Below are 19,988 nucleotides of genomic sequence, written 5' to 3' on the forward strand. Positions count from 1 at the left end.
TTGTAAAGACGTGTTTTAGATGTTAAATTATGTGAACTTAACGATAAAAATATAAAAAGTATGATTAGTTCAATACAAATGATTTTAAACGATATTTAGCGGAATTATCACCATTTTTTACCAAATTTTTTCCCAAATTTTTTTTCTATTTTTTGTATTCACCCAAATGTATTGTAAATACGTGTTTTAGATGTAAAATAATGTGAACTTAACGTTAAAAATATAAAAAGTATGATTAGTTTAATAGAAATGACCTAAGACGATATTTAGCGGATTCATCACCTGTTTTTCAAAATTTTTTTACGACCTTTTATATTCTTCCAAATGTATTGTAAAGAGGTGTTTTAGATGTAAAAATATGTGAACTTAACGATAAAAATATAAAAAGTATGATTAGTTCAATACAAATGACTTTAAACGACACTTTGCGGAGTTATCACCATTTTTTACCAATTTTTTTCCCAAATTTTTTTTCTATTTTTTGTTTTCACCCAAATGTATTGTAAATACGTGTTTTAGATGTAAAATAATGTGAACTTAACGTTAAAAATATAAAAATTATGATTAGTTTAATAGAAATGACTTAAGACGATATTTAGCGGAATCATCACCTGTTTTTCAAAATTTTTTTACGACCTTTTATATTCACCCAAATGTATTGTAAAGACGTGTTTTAGATGTAAAATTATCTGAACATAACGTTAAAAATATAAAAAGTATGATTAGTTTAATAGAAATGACTTATGACGATATTTAGCGGAATCATCACCTGTCTTTCAAAATTTTTTTACGACCTTTTATATTCACCCAAATGTATTGTAAAGACGTGTTTTAGATGTATAATTATGTGAACTTAACGATAAAAATATAAAAAGTATGATTAGTTCAATACAAATGTCTTTAAACGATATTTAGCGGAATTATCACCATTTTTTACCAAATTTTTTCCCAAATTTTTTTTCTATTTTTTTTATTCACCCAAATGTATTATAATTACGTGTTTTAGATGTAAAATTATCTGATCTTAACGTTAAAAATATAAAAAGTATGATTAGTTTAATAGAAATGACTTAAGACGATATTTAGCGGATTCATCACCTGTTTTTCAAAATTTTTTTACGACCTTTTATATTCACCCAAATGTATTGTAAAGACGTGTTTTAGATGTTAAATTATGTGAACTTAACGATAAAAATATAAAAAGTATGATTAGTTCAATACAAATGATTTTAAACGATATTTAGCGGAATTATCACCATTTTTTACCAAATTTTTTCCCAAATTTTTTTTCTATTTTTTGTATTCACCCAAATGTATTGTAAATACGTGTTTTAGATGTAAAATAATGTGAACTTAACGTTAAAAATATAAAAAGTATGATTAGTTTAATAGAAATGACCTAAGACGATATTTAGCGGATTCATCACCTGTTTTTCAAAATTTTTTTACGACCTTTTATATTCTTCCAAATGTATTGTAAAGAGGTGTTTTAGATGTAAAAATATGTGAACTTAACGATAAAAATATAAAAAGTATGATTAGTTCAATACAAATGTCTTTAAACGATATTTAGCGGAATTATCACCATTTTTTACCAAATTTTTTCCCAAATTTTTTTTCTATTTTTTTTATTCACCCAAATGTATTGTAAATACGTGTTTTAGATGTGAAATAATGTGTTCTTAACGTTAAAAATATAAAAAGTATGATTAGTTTAATAGAAATGACTTAAGACGATATTTAGCGGATTCATCACCTGTTTTTCAAAATTTTTTTACGACAATTTATATTCACCCAAATGTATTGTAAAGACGTGTTTTAGATGTAAAATTATGTGAACTTAACGATAAAAATATAAAAAGTATGATTAGTTCAATACAAATGACTTTAAATGACACTTTGCGGAGTTATCACCATTTTTTACCAATTTTTTTCCCAAATTTTTTTTCTATTTTTTGTTTTCACCCAAATGTATTGTAAATACGTGTTTTAGATGTGAAATAATGTGTTCTTAACGTTAAAAATATAAAAAGTATGATTAGTTTAATAGAAATGACTTAAGACGATATTTAGCGGAATCATCACCTGTTTTTCAAAATTTTTTTACGACCTTTTATATTCACCCAAATGTATTGTAAAGACGTGTTTTAGATGTAAAATTATCTGAACATAACGTTAAAAATATAAAAAGTATGATTAGTTTAATAGAAATGACTTATGACGATATTTAGCGGAATCATCACCTGTCTTTCAAAATTTTTTTACGACCTTTTATATTCACCCAAATGTATTGTAAAGACGTGTTTTAGATGTATAATTATGTGAACTTAACGATAAAAATATAAAAAGTATGATTAGTTCAATACAAATGTCTTTAAACGATATTTAGCGGAATTATCACCATTTTTTACCAAATTTTTTCCCAAATTTTTTTTCTATTTTTTTTATTCACCCAAATGTATTATAATTACGTGTTTTAGATGTAAAATTATCTGATCTTAACGTTAAAAATATAAAAAGTATGATTAGTTTAATAGAAATGACTTAAGACGATATTTAGCGGATTCATCACCTGTTTTTCAAAATTTTTTTACGACCTTTTATATTCACCCAAATGTATTGTAAAGACGTGTTTTAGATGTTAAATTATGTGAACTTAACGATAAAAATATAAAAAGTATGATTAGTTCAATACAAATGATTTTAAACGATATTTAGCGGAATTATCACCATTTTTTACCAAATTTTTTCCCAAATTTTTTTTCTATTTTTTGTATTCACCCAAATGTATTGTAAATACGTGTTTTAGATGTAAAATAATGTGAACTTAACGTTAAAAATATAAAAAGTATGATTAGTTTAATAGAAATGACCTAAGACGATATTTAGCGGATTCATCACCTGTTTTTCAAAATTTTTTTACGACCTTTTATATTCTTCCAAATGTATTGTAAAGAGGTGTTTTAGATGTAAAAATATGTGAACTTAACGATAAAAATATAAAAAGTATGATTAGTTCAATACAAATGTCATTAAACGATATTTAGCGGAATTATCACCATTTTTTACCAAATTTTTTCCCAAATTTTTTTTCTATTTTTTTTATTCACCCAAATGTATTGTAAATACGTGTTTTAGATGTGAAATAATGTGTTCTTAACGTTAAAAATATAAAAAGTATGATTAGTTTAATAGAAATGACTTAAGACGATATTTAGCGGATTCATCACCTGTTTTTCAAAATTTTTTTACGACAATTTATATTCACCCAAATGTATTGTAAAGACGTGTTTTAGATGTAAAATTATGTGAACTTAACGATAAAAATATAAAAAGTATGATTAGTTCAATACAAATGACTTTAAACGATATTTAGCGGAATTATCACCATTTTTTACCAAATTTTTTCCCAAATTTTTTTTCTATTTTTTGTATTCACCCACATGTATTGTAAATACGTGTTTTAGATGTAAAATAATGTGAACTTAACGTGAAAAATATAAAAAGTATGATTAGTTTAATAGAAATGACTTAAGACGATATTTAGCGGATTCATCACCTGTTTTTCAAAATTTTTTTACGACCTTTTATATTCACCCAAATGTATTGTAAAGACGTGTTTTAGATGTTAAATTATGTGAACTTAACGATAAAAATATAAAAAGTATGATTAGTTCAATACAAATGACTTTAAACGATATTTAGCGGAATTATCACCATTTTTTACCAAATTTTTTCCCAAATTTTTTTTCTATTTTTTGTATTCACCCAAATGTATTGTAAATACGTGTTTTAGATGTAAAATAATGTGAACTTAACGTTAAAAATACAAAAAGTATGATTAGTTTAATAGAAATGACCTAAGACGATATTTAGCGGATTCATCACCTGTTTTTCAAAATTTTTTTACGACCTTTTATATTCACCCAAATGTATTGTAAAGACGTGTTTTAGATGTATAATTATGTGAACTTAACGATAAAAATATAAAAAGTATGATTAGTTCAATACAAATGACTTTAAACGATATTTAGCGGAATTATCACCATTTTTTACCAAATTTTTTCCCAAATTTTTTTTCTATTTTTTGTATTCACCCAAATGTATTGTAAATACGTGTTTTAGATGTAGAATAATGTGAACTTAACGTTAAAAATATAAAATGTATGATTAGTTTAATAGAAATGACTTAAGACGATATTTAGCGGATTCATCACCTGTTTTTCAAAATTTTTTTACGACATTTTATATTCACCCAAATGTATTGTAAAGACGTGTTTTAGATGTAAAATTATGTTAACTTAACGATAAAAATATAAAAAGTATGATTAGTTCAATAAAAATGACTTTAAACGATATTTAGCGGAATTATCACCATTTTTTACCAAATTTTTTCCCCGATTTTTTTTCTATTTTTTGTATTCACCCAAATGTATTGTAAATACGTGTTTTAGATGTAAAATTATCTGATCTTAACGTTAAAAATATAAAAAGTATGATTAGTTTAATAGAAATGACTTAAGACGATATTTAGCGGATTCATCACCTGTTTTTCAAAATTTTTTTACGACCTTTTATATTCACCCAAATGTATTGTAAAGAGGTGTTTTAGATGTAAAATTATGAGAACTTAACGATAAAAATATAAAAAGTATGATTAGTTCAATACAAATGACTTTAAACGACACTTTGCGGAGTTATCACCATTTTTTACCAATTTTTTTCCCAAATTTTTTTTCTATTTTTGTTTTCACCCAAATGTATTGTAAATACGTGTTTTAGATGTAAAATAATGTGAACTTAACGTTAAAAATATAAAAAGTATGATTAGTTTAATAGAAATGACTTAAGACGATATTTAGCGGAATCATCACCTGTTTTTCAAAATTTTTTTACGACCTTTTATATTCACCCAAATGTATTGTAAAGAGGTGTTTTAGATGTAAAATTATGAGAACTTAACGATAAAAATATAAAAAGTATGATTAGTTCAATACAAATGACTTTAAACGACACTTTGCGGAGTTATCACCATTTTTTACCAATTTTTTTCCCAAATTTTTTTTCTATTCTTTGTTTTCACCCAAATGTATTGTAAATACGTGTTTTAGATGTAGAATAATGTGAACTTAACGTTAAAAATATAAAATGTATGATTAGTTTTAGAAATGACTTAAGACGATATTTAGCGGATTCATCACCTGTTTTTCAAAATTTTTTTACGACATTTTATATTCACCCAAATGTATTGTAAAGACGTGTTTTAGATGTAAAATTATGTTAACTTAACGATAAAAATATAAAAAGTATGATTAGTTCAATAAAAATGACTTTAAACGATATTTAGCGGAATTATCACCATTTTTTACCAAATTTTTTCCCCGATTTTTTTTCTATTTTTTGTATTCACCCAAATGTATTGTAAATACGTGTTTTAGATGTAAAATAATGTGATCTTAACGTTAAAAATATAAAAAGTATGATTAGTTTAATAGAAATGACTTATGACGATATTTAGCGGAATCATCACCTGTTTTTCAAAAATTTTTTACGACGTTTTATATTCACCCAAATGTATTGTAAAGACGTGTGTTAGATGTAAAATTATGTTAACTTAACGATAAAAATATAAAAAGTATGATTAGTTCAATACAAATGACTTTAAACGATATTTAGCGGAATTATCACCATTTTTTACCAATTTTTTTCCCAAATTTTTTTTCTATTTTTTGTTTTCACCCAAATGTATTGTAAATACGAGTTTTAGATGTAAAATAATATGAACTTAACGTTAAAAATATAAAAAGTATGATTAGTTCAATACAAATGACTTTAAACGATATTTAGCGGATTTATCACCATTTTTTACCAAATTTTATCCCAAATTTTTTTTCTATTTTTTGTATTCACCCAAATGTATTGTAAATACGTGTTTTAGATGTAAAATAATGTGAACTTAACGTTAAAAATATAAAAAGTATGATTAGTTTAATAGAAATGACTTAAGACGATATTTAGCGGATTCATCACCTGTTTTTCAAAATTTTTTTACGACGTTTTATATTCACCCAAATGTATTGTAAAGACGTGTTTTAGATGTAAAATTATTTGAACTTAACGATAAAAATATAAAAAGTATGATTAGTTCAATACAAATGACTTTAAACGATATTTAGCGGAATTATCACCATTTTTTACCAAATTTTTTCCCAAATTTTTTTTCTATTTTTTGTATTCACCCACATGTATTGTAAATACGTGTTTTAGATGTAAAATAATGTGAACTTAACGTGAAAAATATAAAAAGTATGATTAGTTTAATAGAAATGACTTAAGACGATATTTAGCGGAATCATCACCTGTTTTTCAAAATTTTTTTACGACCTTTTATATTCACCCAAATGTATTGTAAAGAGGTGTTTTAGATGTTAAATTATGAGAACTTAACGATAAAAATATAAAAAGTATGATTAGTTCAATACAAATGACTTTAAACGACACTTTGCGGAGTTATCACCATTTTTTACCAATTTTTTTCCCAAATTTTTTTTCTATTTTTTGTTTTCACCCAAATGTATTGTAAATACGTGTTTTAGATGTAAAATAATTTGAACTTAACGTTAAAAATATAAAAAGTATGATTAGTTTAATAGAAATGACTTAAGACGATATTTAGCGGAATCATCACCTGTTTTTCAAAATTTTTTTACGACCTTTTATATTCACCCAAATGTATTGTAAAGACGTGTTTTAGATGTAAAATTATCTGAACATAACGTTAAAAATATAAAAAGTATGATTAGTTTAATAGAAATGACTTATGACGATATTTAGCGGAATCATCACCTGTCTTTCAAAATTTTTTTACGACCTTTTATATTCACCCAAATGTATTGTAAAGACGTGTTTTAGATGTATAATTATGTGAACTTAACGATAAAAATATAAAAAGTATGATTAGTTCAATACAAATGTCTTTAAACGATATTTAGCGGAATTATCACCATTTTTTACCAAATTTTTTCCCAAATTTTTTTTCTATTTTTTTTATTCACCCAAATGTATTATAATTACGTGTTTTAGATGTAAAATTATCTGATCTTAACGTTAAAAATATAAAAAGTATGATTAGTTTAATAGAAATGACTTAAGACGATATTTAGCGGATTCATCACCTGTTTTTCAAAATTTTTTTACGACCTTTTATATTCACCCAAATGTATTGTAAAGACGTGTTTTAGATGTTAAATTATGTGAACTTAACGATAAAAATATAAAAAGTATGATTAGTTCAATACAAATGATTTTAAACGATATTTAGCGGAATTATCACCATTTTTTACCAAATTTTTTCCCAAATTTTTTTTCTATTTATTGTATTCACCCAAATGTATTGTAAATACGAGTTTTAGATGTAAAATATTGTGAACTTAACGTTAAAAATATGAAAAGTATGATTAGTTTAATAGAAATGACTTAAGACGATATTTAGCGGAATCATCACCTGTTTTTCAAAATTTTTTTACGACCTTTTATATTCACCCAAATGTATTGTAAAGACGTGTTTTAGATGTATAATTATGTGAACTTAACGATAAAAATATAAAAAGTATGATTAGTTCAATACAAATGTCTTTAAACGATATTTAGCGGAATTATCACCATTTTTTACCAAATTTTTTCCCAAATTTTTTTTCTATTTTTTGTATTCACCCAAATGTATTGTAAATACGTGTTTTAGATGTAAATAATGTGAACTTAACGTTAAAAATATAAAAAGTATGATTAGTTCAATACAAATGTCTTTAAACGATATTTAGCGGAATTATCACCATTTTTTACCAAATTTTTTCCCAAATTTTTTTTCTATTTTTTTTATTCACCCAAATGTATTGTAAATACGTGTTTTAGATGTAAAATAATGTGATCTTAACGTTAAAAATATAAAAAGTATTATTAGTTTAATAGAAATGACTTAAGACGATATTTAGCGGATTCATCACCTGTTTTTCAAAATTTTTTTACGACCTTTTATATTCACCCAAATGTATTGTAAAGACGTGTTTTAGATGTTAAATTATGTGAACTTAACGATAAAAATATAAAAAGTATGATTAGTTCAATACAAATGATTTTAAACGATATTTAGCGGAATTATCACCATTTTTTACCAAATTTTTTCCCAAATTTTTTTTCTATTTTTTGTATTCACCCAAATGTATTGTAAATACGTGTTTTAGATGTAAAATAATGTGAACTTAACGTTAAAAATATAAAAAGTATGATTAGTTTAATAGAAATGACCTAAGACGATATTTAGCGGATTCATCACCTGTTTTTCAAAATTTTTTTACGACCTTTTATATTCTTCCAAATGTATTGTAAAGAGGTGTTTTAGATGTAAAAATATGTGAACTTAACGATAAAAATATAAAAAGTATGATTAGTTCAATACAAATGTCTTTAAACGATATTTAGCGGAATTATCACCATTTTTTACCAAATTTTTTCCCAAATTTTTTTTCTATTTTTTTTATTCACCCAAATGTATTATAATTACGTGTTTTAGATGTAAAATTATCTGATCTTAACGTTAAAAATATAAAAAGTATGATTAGTTTAATAGAAATGACTTAAGACGATATTTAGCGGATTCATCACCTGTTTTTCAAAATTTTTTTACGACCTTTTATATTCACCCAAATGTATTGTAAAGACGTGTTTTAGATGTTAAATTATGTGAACTTAACGATAAAAATATAAAAAGTATGATTAGTTCAATACAAATGATTTTAAACGATATTTAGCGGAATTATCACCATTTTTTACCAAATTTTTTCCCAAATTTTTTTTCTATTTATTGTATTCACCCAAATGTATTGTAAATACGAGTTTTAGATGTAAAATATTGTGAACTTAACGTTAAAAATATGAAAAGTATGATTAGTTTAATAGAAATGACTTAAGACGATATTTAGCGGAATCATCACCTGTTTTTCAAAATTTTTTTACGACCTTTTATATTCACCCAAATGTATTGTAAAGACGTGTTTTAGATGTAAAATTATCTGAACATAACGTTAAAAATATAAAAAGTATGATTAGTTGAATAGAAATGACTTATGACGATATTTAGCGGAATCATCACCTGTCTTTCAAAATTTTTTTACGACCTTTTATATTCACCCAAATGTATTGTAAAGACGTGTTTTAGATGTATAATTATGTGAACTTAACGATAAAAATATAAAAAGTATGATTAGTTCAATACAAATGTCTTTAAACGATATTTAGCGGAATTATCACCATTTTTTACCAAATTTTTTCCCAAATTTTTTTTCTATTTTTTTTATTCACCCAAATGTATTATAATTACGTGTTTTAGATGTAAAATTATCTGATCTTAACGTTAAAAATATAAAAAGTATGATTAGTTTAATAGAAATGACTTAAGACGATATTTAGCGGATTCATCACCTGTTTTTCAAAATTTTTTTACGACCTTTTATATTCACCCAAATGTATTGTAAAGACGTGTTTTAGATGTTAAATTATGTGAACTTAACGATAAAAATATAAAAAGTATGATTAGTTCATTACAAATGATTTTAAACGATATTTAGCGGAATTATCACCATTTTTTACCAAATTTTTTCCCAAATTTTTTTTCTATTTATTGTATTCACCCAAATGTATTGTAAATACGAGTTTTAGATGTAAAATATTGTGAACTTAACGTTAAAAATATGAAAAGTATGATTAGTTTAATAGAAATGACTTAAGACGATATTTAGCGGAATCATCACCTGTTTTTCAAAATTTTTTTACGACCTTTTATATTCACCCAAATGTATTGTAAAGACGTGTTTTAGATGTATAATTATGTGAACTTAACGATAAAAATATAAAAAGTATGATTAGTTCAATACAAATGTCTTTAAACGATATTTAGCGGAATTATCACCATTTTTTACCAAATTTTTTCCCAAATTTTTTTTCTATTTTTTGTATTCACCCAAATGTATTGTAAATACGTGTTTTAGATGTAAATAATGTGAACTTAACGTTAAAAATATAAAAAGTATGATTAGTTCAATACAAATGTCTTTAAACGATATTTAGCGGAATTATCACCATTTTTTACCAAATTTTTTCCCAAATTTTTTTTCTATTTTTTTTATTCACCCAAAAGTATTGTAAATACGTGTTTTAGATGTAAAATAATGTGATCTTAACGTTAAAAATATAAAAAGTATGATTAGTTTAATAGAAATGACTTATGACGATATTTAGCGGAATCATCACCTGTTTTTCAAAATTTTTTTACGACGTTTTATATTCACCCAAATGTATTGTAAAGACGTGTTTTAGATGTAAAATTATGTGAACTTAACGATAAAAATATAAAAAGTATGATTAGTTCAATACAAATGACTTTAAACGATATTTAGCGGAATTATCACCATTTTTTACCAAATTTTTTCCCAAATTTTTTTTCTATTTTTTGTATTCACCCAAATGTATTGTAAATACGTGTTTTAGATGTAGAATAATGTGAGCTTAACGTTAAAAATATAAAAAGTATGATTAGTTTAATAGAAATGACTTAAGACGATATTTAGCGGATTCATCACCTGTTTTTCAAAATTTTTTTACGACCTTTTATATTCACCCAAATGTATTGTAAAGAGGTGTTTTAGATGTAAAATTATGAGAACTTAACGATAAAAATATAAAAAGTATGATTAGTTCAATACAAATGACTTTAAACGACACTTTGCGGAGTTATCACCATTTTTTACCAATTTTTTTCCCAAATTTTTTTTCTATTTTTGTTTTCACCCAAATGTATTGTAAATACGTGTTTTAGATGTAAAATAATGTGAACTTAACGTTAAAAATATAAAAAGTATGATTAGTTTAATAGAAATGACTTAAGACGATATTTAGCGGAATCATCACCTGTTTTTCAAAATTTTTTTACGACCTTTTATATTCACCCAAATGTATTGTAAAGAGGTGTTTTAGATGTAAAATTATGAGAACTTAACGATAAAAATATAAAAAGTATGATTAGTTCAATACAAATGACTTTAAACGACACTTTGCGGAGTTATCACCATTTTTTACCAATTTTTTTCCCAAATTTTTTTTCTATTCTTTGTTTTCACCCAAATGTATTGTAAATACGTGTTTTAGATGTAGAATAATGTGAACTTAACGTTAAAAATATAAAATGTATGATTAGTTTTAGAAATGACTTAAGACGATATTTAGCGGATTCATCACCTGTTTTTCAAAATTTTTTTACGACATTTTATATTCACCCAAATGTATTGTAAAGACGTGTTTTAGATGTAAAATTATGTTAACTTAACGATAAAAATATAAAAAGTATGATTAGTTCAATAAAAATGACTTTAAACGATATTTAGCGGAATTATCACCGTTTTTTACCAAATTTTTTCCCCGATTTTTTTTCTATTTTTTGTATTCACCCAAATGTATTGTAAATACGTGTTTTAGATGTAAAATAATGTGATCTTAACGTTAAAAATATAAAAAGTATGATTAGTTTAATAGAAATGACTTATGACGATATTTAGCGGAATCATCACCTGTTTTTCAAAAATTTTTTACGACGTTTTATATTCACCCAAATGTATTGTAAAGACGTGTGTTAGATGTAAAATTATGTTAACTTAACGATAAAAATATAAAAAGTATGATTAGTTCAATACAAATGACTTTAAACGATATTTAGCGGAATTATCACCATTTTTTACCAATTTTTTTCCCAAATTTTTTTTCTATTTTTTGTTTTCACCCAAATGTATTGTAAATACGAGTTTTAGATGTAAAATAATATGAACTTAACGTTAAAAATATAAAAAGTATGATTAGTTTAATAGAAATGACTTAAGACGATATTTAGCGGAATCATCACCTGTTTTTCAAAATTTTTTTACGACCTTTTATATTCACCCAAATGTATTGTAAAGACGTGTTTTAGATGTAAAATTATCTGAACATAACGTTAAAAATATAAAAAGTATGATTAGTTTAATAGAAATGACTTATGACGATATTTAGCGGAATCATCACCTGTCTTTCAAAATTTTTTTACGACCTTTTATATTCACCCAAATGTATTGTAAAGACGTGTTTTAGATGTATAATTATGTGAACTTAACGATAAAAATATAAAAAGTATGATTAGTTCAATACAAATGTCTTTAAACGATATTTAGCGGAATTATCACCATTTTTTACCAAATTTTTTCCCAAATTTTTTTTCTATTTTTTTTATTCACCCAAATGTATTATAATTACGTGTTTTAGATGTAAAATTATCTGATCTTAACGTTAAAAATATAAAAAGTATGATTAGTTTAATAGAAATGACTTAAGACGATATTTAGCGGATTCATCACCTGTTTTTCAAAATTTTTTTACGACCTTTTATATTCACCCAAATGTATTGTAAAGACGTGTTTTAGATGTTAAATTATGTGAACTTAACGATAAAAATATAAAAAGTATGATTAGTTCAATACAAATGATTTTAAACGATATTTAGCGGAATTATCACCATTTTTTACCAAATTTTTTCCCAAATTTTTTTTCTATTTATTGTATTCACCCAAATGTATTGTAAATACGAGTTTTAGATGTAAAATATTGTGAACTTAACGTTAAAAATATGAAAAGTATGATTAGTTTAATAGAAATGACTTAAGACGATATTTAGCGGAATCATCACCTGTTTTTCAAAATTTTTTTACGACCTTTTATATTCACCCAAATGTATTGTAAAGACGTGTTTTAGATGTATAATTATGTGAACTTAACGATAAAAATATAAAAAGTATGATTAGTTCAATACAAATGTCTTTAAACGATATTTAGCGGAATTATCACCATTTTTTACCAAATTTTTTCCCAAATTTTTTTTCTATTTTTTGTATTCACCCAAATGTATTGTAAATACGTGTTTTAGATGTAAATAATGTGAACTTAACGTTAAAAATATAAAAAGTATGATTAGTTCAATACAAATGTCTTTAAACGATATTTAGCGGAATTATCACCATTTTTTACCAAATTTTTTCCCATATTTTTTTTCTATTTTTTTTATTCACCCAAATGTATTATAAATACGTGTTTTAGATGTAAAATTATCTGATCTTAACGTTAAAAATATAAAAAGTATGATTAGTTTAATAGAAATGACCTAAGACGATATTTAGCGGATTCATCACCTGTTTTTCAAAATTTTTTTACGACCTTTTATATTCACCCAAATGTATTGTAAATACGTGTTTTAGATGTTAAATAATGTGATCTTAACGTTAAAAATATAAAAAGTATGATTAGTTTAATAGAAATGACTTAAGACGATATTTAGCGGATTCATCACCTGTTTTTCAAAATTTTTTTACGACCTTTTATATTCACCCAAATGTATTGTAAATACGTGTTTTAGATGTAAAATAATGTGAACTTAACGTTAAAAATATAAAAAGTATGATTAGTTTAATAGAAATGACTTATGACGATATTTAGCGGAATCATCACCTGTTTTTCAAAATTTTTTTACGACCTTTTATATTCACCCAAATGTATTGTAAAGACGTGTTTTAGATGTAAAATTATCTGAACATAACGTTAAAAATATAAAAAGTATGATTAGTTTAATACAAATGACTTTAAACGATATTTAGCGGAATTATCACCATTTTTTACCAATTTTTTTCCCAAATTTTTTTTCTATTTTTTGTTTTCACCCAAATGTATTGTAAATACGAGTTTTAGATGTAAAATAATATGAACTTAACGTTAAAAATATAAAAAGTATGATTAGTTCAATACAAATGACTTTAAACGATATTTAGCGGATTTATCACCATTTTTTACCAAATTTTTTCCCCAATTTTTTTTCTTTTTTTTGTATTCACCCAAATGTATTGTAAATACGTGTTTTAGATGTAAAATAATGTGATCTTAACGTTAAAAATATAAAAAGTATGATTAGTTTAATAGAAATGACTTAAGACGATATTTAGCCGATTCATCACCTGTTTTTCAAAATTTTTTTACGACCTGTATATTCACCCAAATGTATTGTAAAGACGTGTTTTAGATGTAAAATAATGTGATCTTAACGTTAAAAATATAAAAAGTATGATTAGTTTAATAGAAATGACTTATGACGATATTTAGCGGAATCATCACCTGTTTTTCAAAATTTTTTTACGACCTTTTATATTCACCCAAATGTATTGTAAAAACGTGTTTTAGATGTAAAATTATCTGAACTTAACGTTAAAAATATAAAAAGTATGATTAGTTTAATAGAAATGACTTAAGACGATATTTAGCGGATTCATCCCCTGTTTTTCAAAATTTTTTTACGACGTTTTATATTCACCCAAATGTATTGTAAAGACGTGTTTTAGATGTAAAATTATGTTAACTTAACGATAAAAATATAAAAATTATGATTAGTTCAATACAAATGACTTTAAACGATATTTAGCGGAATTATCACCATTTTTTACCAAATTTTTTCCCCGATTTTTTTTCTATTTTTTGTATTCACCCAAATGTATTGTAAATACGTGTTTTAGATGTAAAATAATGTGATCTTAACGATAAAAATATAAAAAGTATGATTAGTTTAATAGAAATGACTTATGACGATATTTAGCGGAATCATCACCTGTTTTTCAAAATTTTTTTACGACCTTTTATATTCACCCAAATGTATTGTAAAGAGGTGTTTTAGATGTAAAATTATGTGAACATAACGTTAAAAATATAAAAAGTATGATTAGTTTAATAGAAATGACTTTAGACGATATTTAGCGGAATCATCACCTGTTTTTCAAAATTTTTTTACGACCTTTTATATTCACCCAAATGTATTGTAAAGACGTGTTTTAGATGTATAATTATGTGAACTTAACGATAAAAATATAAAAAGTATGATTAGTTCAATACAAATGTCTTTAAACGATATTTAGCGGAATTATCACCATTTTTTACCAAATTTTTTCCCAAATTTTTTTTCTATTTTTTGTATTCACCCAAATGTATTGTAAATACGTGTTTTAGATGTAAATAATGTGAACTTAACGTTAAAAATATAAAAAGTATGATTAGTTCAATACAAATGTCTTTAAACGATATTTAGCGGAATTATCACCATTTTTTACCAAATTTTTTCCCAAATTTTTTTTCTATTTTTTTTATTCACCCAAATGTATTATAAATACGTGTTTTAGATGTAAAATTATCTGATCTTAACGTTAAAAATATAAAAAGTATGATTAGTTTAATAGAAATGACCTAAGACGATATTTAGCGGATTCATCACCTGTTTTTCAAAATTTTTTTACGACCTTTTATATTCACCCAAATGTATTGTAAATACGTGTTTTAGATGTTAAATAATGTGATCTTAACGTTAAAAATATAAAAAGTATGATTAGTTTAATAGAAATGACTTAAGACGATATTTAGCGGATTCATCACCTGTTTTTCAAAATTTTTTTACGACCTTTTATATTCACCCAAATGTATTGTAAATACGTGTTTTAGATGTAAAATAATGTGAACTTAACGTTAAAAATATAAAAAGTATGATTAGTTTAATAGAAATGACTTATGACGATATTTAGCGGAATCATCACCTGTTTTTCAAAATTTTTTTACGACCTTTTATATTCACCCAAATGTATTGTAAAGACGTGTTTTAGATGTTAAATTATGTGAACTTAACGATAAAAATATAAAAAGTATGATTAGTTCAATACAAATGATTTTAAACGATATTTAGCGGAATTATCACCATTTTTTACCAAATTTTTTCCCAAATTTTTTTTCTATTTATTGTATTCACCCAAATGTATTGTAAATACGAGTTTTAGATGTAAAATATTGTGAACTTAACGTTAAAAATATGAAAAGTATGATTAGTTTAATAGAAATGACTTAAGACGATATTTAGCGGAATCATCACCTGTTTTTCAAAATTTTTTTACGACCTTTTATATTCACCCAAATGTATTGTAAAGACGTGTTTTAGATGTATAATTATGTGAACTTAACGATAAAAATATAAAAAGTATGATTAGTTCAATACAAATGTCTTTAAACGATATTTAGCGGAATTATCACCATTTTTTACCAAATTTTTTCCCAAATTTTTTTTCTATTTTTTGTATTCACCCAAATGTATTGTAAATACGTGTTTTAGATGTAAATAATGTGAACTTAACGTTAAAAATATAAAAAGTATGATTAGTTCAATACAAATGTCTTTAAACGATATTTAGCGGAATTATCACCATTTTTTACCAAATTTTTTCCCATATTTTTTTTCTATTTTTTTTATTCACCCAAATGTATTATAAATACGTGTTTTAGATGTAAAATTATCTGATCTTAACGTTAAAAATATAAAAAGTATGATTAGTTTAATAGAAATGACCTAAGACGATATTTAGCGGATTCATCACCTGTTTTTCAAAATTTTTTTACGACCTTTTATATTCACCCAAATGTATTGTAAATACGTGTTTTAGATGTTAAATAATGTGATCTTAACGTTAAAAATATAAAAAGTATGATTAGTTTAATAGAAATGACTTAAGACGATATTTAGCGGATTCATCACCTGTTTTTCAAAATTTTTTTACGACCTTTTATATTCACCCAAATGTATTGTAAATACGTGTTTTAGATGTAAAATAATGTGAACTTAACGTTAAAAATATAAAAAGTATGATTAGTTTAATAGAAATGACTTATGACGATATTTAGCGGAATCATCACCTGTTTTTCAAAATTTTTTTACGACCTTTTATATTCACCCAAATGTATTGTAAAGACGTGTTTTAGATGTAAAATTATCTGAACATAACGTTAAAAATATAAAAAGTATGATTAGTTTAATACAAATGACTTTAAACGATATTTAGCGGAATTATCACCATTTTTTACCAATTTTTTTCCCAAATTTTTTTTCTATTTTTTGTTTTCACCCAAATGTATTGTAAATACGAGTTTTAGATGTAAAATAATATGAACTTAACGTTAAAAATATAAAAAGTATGATTAGTTCAATACAAATGACTTTAAACGATATTTAGCGGATTTATCACCATTTTTTACCAAATTTTTTCCCCAATTTTTTTTCTTTTTTTTGTATTCACCCAAATGTATTGTAAATACGTGTTTTAGATGTAAAATAATGTGATCTTAACGTTAAAAATATAAAAAGTATGATTAGTTTAATAGAAATGACTTAAGACGATATTTAGCCGATTCATCACCTGTTTTTCAAAATTTTTTTACGACCTGTATATTCACCCAAATGTATTGTAAAGACGTGTTTTAGATGTAAAATAATGTGATCTTAACGTTAAAAATATAAAAAGTATGATTAGTTTAATAGAAATGACTTATGACGATATTTAGCGGAATCATCACCTGTTTTTCAAAATTTTTTTACGACCTTTTATATTCACCCAAATGTATTGTAAAAACGTGTTTTAGATGTAAAATTATCTGAACTTAACGTTAAAAATATAAAAAGTATGATTAGTTTAATAGAAATGACTTAAGACGATATTTAGCGGATTCATCCCCTGTTTTTCAAAATTTTTTTACGACGTTTTATATTCACCCAAATGTATTGTAAAGACGTGTTTTAGATGTAAAATTATGTTAACTTAACGATAAAAATATAAAAATTATGATTAGTTCAATACAAATGACTTTAAACGATATTTAGCGGAATTATCACCATTTTTTACCAAATTTTTTCCCCGATTTTTTTTCTATTTTTTGTATTCACCCAAATGTATTGTAAATACGTGTTTTAGATGTAAAATAATGTGATCTTAACGATAAAAATATAAAAAGTATGATTAGTTTAATAGAAATGACTTATGACGATATTTAGCGGAATCATCACCTGTTTTTCAAAATTTTTTTACGACCTTTTATATTCACCCAAATGTATTGTAAAGAGGTGTTTTAGATGTAAAATTATGTGAACATAACGTTAAAAATATAAAAAGTATGATTAGTTTAATAGAAATGACTTTAGACGATATTTAGCGGAATCATCACCTGTTTTTCAAAATTTTTTTACGACCTTTTATATTCACCCAAATGTATTGTAAAGACGTGTTTTAGATGTATAATTATGTGAACTTAACGATAAAAATATAAAAAGTATGATTAGTTCAATACAAATGTCTTTAAACGATATTTAGCGGAATTATCACCATTTTTTACCAAATTTTTTCCCAAATTTTTTTTCTATTTTTTGTATTCACCCAAATGTATTGTAAATACGTGTTTTAGATGTAAATAATGTGAACTTAACGTTAAAAATATAAAAAGTATGATTAGTTCAATACAAATGTCTTTAAACGATATTTAGCGGAATTATCACCATTTTTTACCAAATTTTTTCCCAAATTTTTTTTCTATTTTTTTTATTCACCCAAATGTATTATAAATACGTGTTTTAGATGTAAAATTATCTGATCTTAACGTTAAAAATATAAAAAGTATGATTAGTTTAATAGAAATGACCTAAGACGATATTTAGCGGATTCATCACCTGTTTTTCAAAATTTTTTTACGACCTTTTATATTCACCCAAATGTATTGTAAATACGTGTTTTAGATGTTAAATAATGTGATCTTAACGTTAAAAATATAAAAAGTATGATTAGTTTAATAGAAATGACTTAAGACGATATTTAGCGGATTCATCACCTGTTTTTCAAAATTTTTTTACGACCTTTTATATTCACCCAAATGTATTGTAAATACGTGTTTTAGATGTAAAATAATGTGAACTTAACGTTAAAAATATAAAAAGTATGATTAGTTTAATAGAAATGACTTATGACGATATTTAGCGGAATCATCACCTGTTTTTCAAAATTTTTTTACGACCTTTTATATTCACCCAAATGTATTGTAAAGACGTGTTTTAGATGTATAATTATGTGAACTTAACGATAAAAATATAAAAAGTATGATTAGTTCAATACAAATGTCTTTAAACGATATTTAGCGGAATTATCACCATTTTTTACCAAATTTTTTCCCAAATTTTTTTTCTATTTTTTGTATTCACCCAAATGTATTGTAAATACGTGTTTTAGATGTAAATAATGTGAACTTAACGTTAAAAATATAAAAAGTATGATTAGTTCAATACAAATGTCTTTAAACGATATTTAGCGGAATTATCACCATTTTTTACCAAATTTTTTCCCAAATTTTTTTTCTATTTTTTTTATTCACCCAAATGTATTATAAATACGTGTTTTAGATGTAAAATTATCTGATCTTAACGTTAAAAATATAAAAAGTATGATTAGTTTAATAGAAATGACCTAAGACGATATTTAGCGGATTCATCACCTGTTTTTCAAAATTTTTTTACGACCTTTTATATTCACCCAAATGTATTGTAAATACGTGTTTTAGATGTTAAATAATGTGATCTTAACGTTAAAAATATAAAAAGTATGATTAGTTTAATAGAAATGACTTAAGACGATATTTAGCGGATTCATCACCTGTTTTTCAAAATTTTTTTACGACCTTTTATATTCACCCAAATGTATTGTAAATACGTGTTTTAGATGTAAAATAATGTGAACTTAACGTTAAAAATATAAAAAGTATGATTAGTTTAATAGAAATGACTTATGACGATATTTAGCGGAATCATCACCTGTTTTTCAAAATTTTTTTACGACCTTTTATATTCACCCAAATGTATTGTAAAGACGTGTTTTAGATGTAAAATTATCTGAACATAACGTTAAAAATATAAAAAGTATGATTAGTTTAATACAAATGACTTTAAACGATATTTAGCGGAATTATCACCATTTTTTACCAATTTTTTTCCCAAATTTTTTTTCTATTTTTTGTTTTCACCCAAATGT

Source organism: Diuraphis noxia, unplaced genomic scaffold (assembly GCF_037042655.1).
Source record: "Diuraphis noxia isolate RWA-SAM2 unplaced genomic scaffold, SU_Dnox_SAM2 contig0001, whole genome shotgun sequence".
Lineage (NCBI taxonomy): Eukaryota > Metazoa > Arthropoda > Insecta > Hemiptera > Aphididae > Diuraphis > Diuraphis noxia.